Genomic DNA, 6000 nt, shown 5'->3' on the forward strand with positions numbered 1-6000 from the left:
CTAGTTCTATTCATGTTGTTGCAGATGGCAAGATATCATTCTTTTTAATGGCTGAGTAATATTCCATTGTAAATATATACCAGCTCTTGTTTATCCATTCATCCATTGATGGACCCCGTTTGCCTCCGTATCTTGGCTATTGCAAATAATGCTGCAATGAACATATAGAAGCACATGTCCCTTCAAAGTAATGTGTTGGGTTTCTTTGGGTAAATACCCAGAAGTGGGATTACTGGGTCTTTCTTTGTCTCTCGTTATAGCCTGGTTTTTTGTTTGTTTGTTTGTTTTTTATAGCCTTGGTTTTAAAGTCTATTTTGTTGGGTATAAGTATTGCTACCCTAGCTGTTTGTTGTTGTTGTTGTTGTTGTTCCATTTTCATGGAATAACTTTTTCCATTCCTTTACTTTCAGTCCGTATGACTTTTGATCTGAAGTGAGTCTCTTATAGGCAGCATATGTAAGGGTCTTGTTTTCTTATCCATTCATCCACCCTATTTTTTTTATATTAGTTTCAGGTGTACAAAGCAACATGATAGTTAGACATTTAAACCCCTCATTAAGTGATAACCCATCCCCAAAGCTACTACCCCACTGACAACTTATACAGCTGTTGCAATACCATTGACTATCTTCCCTATGTTGTATTCCACATCCCGTGACTATTTATATCTGTATATTTAGTCATAGTTGACATTCAGTATTACTCCACTTCAGCTTCAGGTGTATAGCACATTGGACACATTCTATGAAGTGATCCCCCTGATAAGTCCAGTGACCATCTGGCACTTTACATGATCTTTACAACATTATTGATTATATTACCCATACTGTATTAACTGCCCATTTGTATTTCTTCATACCTTCACTTTTTTCACCCTGCCCCCAACCTCATTCCCAAGTATCACCCTGATAGATCTAGTACCTATCTGGCACCATACATAGTTATTACAATATTATTGACTATATTCCTTATGCTATACCCTACATCCCCATGACTACTGTGTAACAACCAATTTGTACTCCCCCCCCATTTGTACTTCTTAATCCCTTCCCTTTTCACTCATCCTTAACCCCCTCCCATCTTAAAGAAATCCCTCTAAGATTCCTTATAATACTGGTTTGGTAGCGATGAAATCCTTCATCTTTTTCTTGTCTGAGAATCTCCTTATCTGTCCTGCAATTCTAAATGATAGCTTTGCTGGGTAGAGTAATCTTGGTTGTATGTCATTGCTTTTCATCACTTGGAATATTTCCAGCCACTCCCTTCTTGCCTGCAATGTTTCTGTTGAGAAATCAACTACCAGTCTTAGGGGGACTCCCTTGAAGGTAACTAACTGCTTTTCTCTTGCTGCTTTTAAGATTCTCTCTTTGTCTTTAACCTTTGGCATTTTAATTATGATGTATCTTGGTGTTGGCTTCTTTGGGTTTATCTTCCGTGTTTCCCCAAAAATAAGACCTAGCCAGACAATCAGCTGTAATGCATCTTTTGGAGCAAAAATTAATATAAGACCCGGTCTTATTTTACTATAATATAAGACCGGGTCTTATATAATATAATGTCAGGTCATATATTAATTTTTGCTCCAAAAGATGCATTAGAGCTGATTGTCCACCTAGGTCTTATTTTCGGGGAAACACAGTTGTTTGGGACTCTCTGTGCTTCCTGGGCTTGTATGTCTATTTCCTTCACCAGGTTAGGGAAGTTTTCTGTCATTATTTCTTCAAATAGGTTTTCAATTCCTTGCTCTCTCGCTTCTCCTTCTGGAACCCCTATGATGTAAATATTGGTGCACTTGATATTATCCCAGAGGCCCCTTAAACTCTCCTCCGTTTTTTGGATTCTTTTTTCTTTTTGCTGTTCTGGTTGGGAGTTCTGCTACCTTATCTTCTACATCGCTGGTTAGATCCTCTGTTCCATCTACTCTACTGTTGATTCCCTGTGATATATTCTTCATTTCCGTTATTGTGTCCTTTATTTCTGACTGGTTCTTTTTTTGTGGTTTCCATCTCCATTTTTATGCTTCCTATCTCTCTGTTGAAGTTCTCCCTGAGATCACTGAGCATTCTTATAGCCAGTGTTTGAAACTCTGCATCTGATAGATTGCTTATCTCCATTTCACTTAGTTCTCTTTCTGGAGCTTTGTTGTGTTCTTTTATTTGGGACATGTTTCTTTGTCTCCCCATTTTGGCTGCCTCGCTGTGTTTGTTTCTAAGTATTAGGTAGGACTGCTATGTCTTCTGGCCTTAGTAGAGTGCCCTTATGTAGTAGGTGTGCCTGTGGGGTTCAATGGTGCAGTCTTTCTGGTCATCCGAACCACACACTCCAGGTGTGTCCTTTGTGTGGGTTGTGTGTGCACTCCTCTTGTAGTTGAGCCTTGGTTGATAATTGCACATTGATGGGAGGAACTGACCCTTGGGCTCACTTGTGAAGGCTCACTGATTTTTCCTTGACCACAGTGGAAGAGTTGTGCAGGGGCTGACCCTACAGAGCAGGATCTGCTTCAGCAGAGCTCTGGCACCTGCCCCATCTGCCTCTTGGGTGTGTAGTACTTGGACACATCTGGGTGATGCTCCAGTTCATTTTGAAGCTGGCCACTGGGGGCACCAGCCCCAGGACCACCTTGGAGGGGATCTGCTGTAGGTCAAGTTCAGACACAGCCCGTGTACCACCCAGGGCCACCCGGCAGGAGCCACAAAGAAATCTACAGATGGCTGCTGCCCATGTTGTGCTTGGAAGTGCCTTGAGAGGCCAAGCCACAAATAAGGACCGGCTGCCACTAGTGCTGCACTTAGGGCTACTCAGCCAGAGATATAGAACATGCTCAAGCCAGATGCTACTTGTCTGGGTTCCACAAAAATTTGAGAGACCCTAGGAAAGTCTGCAGCTTGAGCAAAGGCAAGTGGTCTGTGTAAAAAAGCCATTGGAAGCAGCCTGGGTGTGCCCAAAAGTTGGGTAGGGCCAGGTCTTGTATGGTCAGGGTGTGGTGAACAAACAGCAGAGACTCAGATGTGGCAGTAGCCTGTGCCCGCACACCCAGAAGGGTGAGGGCTCAGCAAAGAAACAATAGTCTCCACCAGCTCTCCCATCCAAAAGAAAGCCACCTCTTCAGCCCCATCCCAAGCCAGACAATCAGTCCCTCCCGCTTTCCCCCCTGCCCCGTATGTCCCTGCTGCCTCTCCAGCCACTGCCCTAGCGTCGAGCTCAGAGAGAGTGATTCTGTTGGTGGGTAAGTCCATGCTTAGTCCCTTTAAGAGGAGCGTCTGGGAGTGTAGCCACTCTCAGTCTCACTGTGTCACAGTCTGCTAGTTTTCACAACTAGAAATTACGGAGAATTCTCTCCCTGACACTGGAACCCTGGGCTGGGGTGGGGCTGGGACCTCTCACTCCTCTGGGAGGTGGGGGGACCCCCACAGCTGAAATATCCCTCTGTATCTTTAATGTCACACACGGGTGTGGGACCAGCCTGTTCCACATCTCTGCCCTTCCTACCAGTCTGGAGGTGGCTTCTTTTCACGTCCTTAGTTGAAAGTCTTCAATTCAGCTTGATTTTAGGCAATTCTATATAATGGTTGTTTTATAGATTAGTTGTAATTTTGATGTGGTTGTGAGAGAAGGTAAGCACAACGTGCACCTGCTGTGCCATCTTGATTGTTATCCCAGCCACCCTATGTTTTGATTGGAGCATTTAATCCATTTATATTTAAAGTTATTTTTTTTTAATTAAATTTATTGAGGTGACAATTGTTAGTAAAATTACATAGATTTCAGGTGTACAATTCTGTATTACATCATCTATAAATCCCATTGTGTGTTCATCACCCAGAGTCAGTTCTCCTTCCATCACCATATATTCGATCCCCATTTTTGATAGATATGTAGCTATTGCTATTTTATTATTTATATTTTTGCTTTTCTTCTTCTTCTTCTTCTCCTTCTCCTCCTCCTCCTCCTCCTTCTCTTCCTCCTCCTTTTCCTCCTCCTCCTCCTCCTCCTCCTTTTCCTCCTTTTTTTCTTCCTCAAGAAGTCCCTCTAACATTTCCTGTAATACTGGTTTGGTGGTGATGAACTCCTCTAGCTTTTTTTTTGTCTGGGAATCTCTTTATCTGTCCTTCAATTCTAAATGACAGCCTTACTGGGTAGGGCAATCTTGTTTGTAGGTCTTTGCTTTTCATCACTTTGAATATTTCATGCCAATCCCTTCTGGCCCACAAAGATTCTGTTGAGAAATCAGCTGACAATCTTATGGGAGCTCCCTTGTAGGTAGGTAACTGCTTTTCTCTTGCTGCATTTTAGATTCTCTCTTTGTCTTTAACATTTGGCATTTTAATTATGATATGTCTTAGTGTGGGTCTGTTTGGGTTCATCTTGTTTGGGACTCTGTGCTTCCTGGGCTTGAATGCCTATTTCCTTTGCAGGGTTAGGGAAGTTTTCCATCATTGCTTCTTCAAACAGGTTTTCAATCCCTTGTGTTCTCTGTTCTCTTTTTGGTACCCCTATGGTATGAATGTTGGTGTTGTCCCAGAGGCCCCTTCAACTATCCTCATTTTTTTGGGTATTCTTTTTTCTTTTTGCTGTTCTGATTGGGTTTCTGCTACCTTATCTTTTAAATCACTGATTCGAGCCTCTGCTTCATCTAATCTGTTGATTCCCTCTAATGTGTTCTTTTTACAGTTATTGTATTCTTCATTTATGACTGGTTCTTTTTCATATTTTCCACCTCCATTTTTACGTTTCCTATCTTTGTTGCAGTTCTCACTGAAATCATTGAGCATCCTTATAAACAGTGTTTTGAACTCTGCATCTGCTAGATTGTTTGTCTCCATTTTGTTTAGTTCTTTTTCTGGAGCTTTGTTCTGTTCTTTCATTTGGGACATGTTTCTTTGTCTCCCCATTTTGGCTGCCTCTCTGTGTCTGTCTCTATGTATTAGGTAGAGCTGCTATGTCTCCTGGTCTTAGTAGAGTGGTCTTTTGTAGTAAGTGTCTTGTGGAACCCAGTGGTACAGTCTCCCTGGTCAGCTGAGCTGAGTCCTCCAGGGGTGTCCCTTGTGTGGGTTTTGTGTGCTCTCCTGTTGTAGTTTAGCCTTGGTTACTATTTGCACATCAGTGGAAGAGACTGACCCTCTGGCTGATTTGTTGTGAGGACTGGCTGTGACTACAGTGGAGGAGCTGTTGTGCAGGGGCTGACCCTATGGAATAGGATTTGCTTTAGCAGGGCTTTAGTGTCTGCCCAGTTTTCCCTTTGGGTGTGTCATCTCCTGAGGCAGTCAGGTGGTGCCCTGGCTAGATCCAAAACTGGCCACTGGGTGTGTTGGCCCTGGGGCTTCCTGGGAGAGGCCCTGCCACAGGCGAAGTTCAGCTGCAGCCTGTGCCCTGCCCTGGGCCACCTGGCATGAGCCACAAAGCAATCTGCAAATGGTCACCACCTGAGCTGGCCTCAGAGATGCCTTGAGACCCCTAGCCTCAAACCAAGGCTGGCTGCTGTCAATGCTGGGTTTGGGGCTGCTCAGCAAGAGGTACGGGGCATGCTGAGGCCAGATGCTGCTTATTTGGGGTTTGTGAACCTTTGAAAAATTTTAGGAAAATCTGCAGTATGAGCCAAGGCAGGCTGTTTGTATGGAAAAGACACTGGAAGTAGCTTGGGTGGGCCTGCAAGTTAGGGTGGGGTGGCCAGGGTCTCAGGGAATCCCCAGGGTGGGAGAACAGTGTTAACTAGGTTGATGACATCTCAGATATGGTAGCCAGTGTGTCTGCACACTGAGAGGAAGGATGGCTCAACAAAGAAACAATGGATTCTGCTAGCACTTCTGCCTGGGAGAAAGCTGCCCTTTCAATGCTTACTCTCAAGTCAGGCAATTTGGTTCTGTCCTATATGTCTCTTTCAGGCTGCTGCCCCAAAGCTGGATCACAGAGCTAGTCAGTCTGCCACTAAGTCCAGGCATGGGCACTTTAAGAGGAATGCCTGGGATTCCAACTGCCCTCACCAAACCATAATCTCCACTG

This window comes from Rhinolophus sinicus, chromosome 11 (genome assembly GCF_057876585.1).
Source record: "Rhinolophus sinicus isolate RSI-liver-muscle chromosome 11, RSI-T2T, whole genome shotgun sequence".
NCBI classification, from domain to species: Eukaryota; Metazoa; Chordata; class Mammalia; order Chiroptera; family Rhinolophidae; genus Rhinolophus; species Rhinolophus sinicus.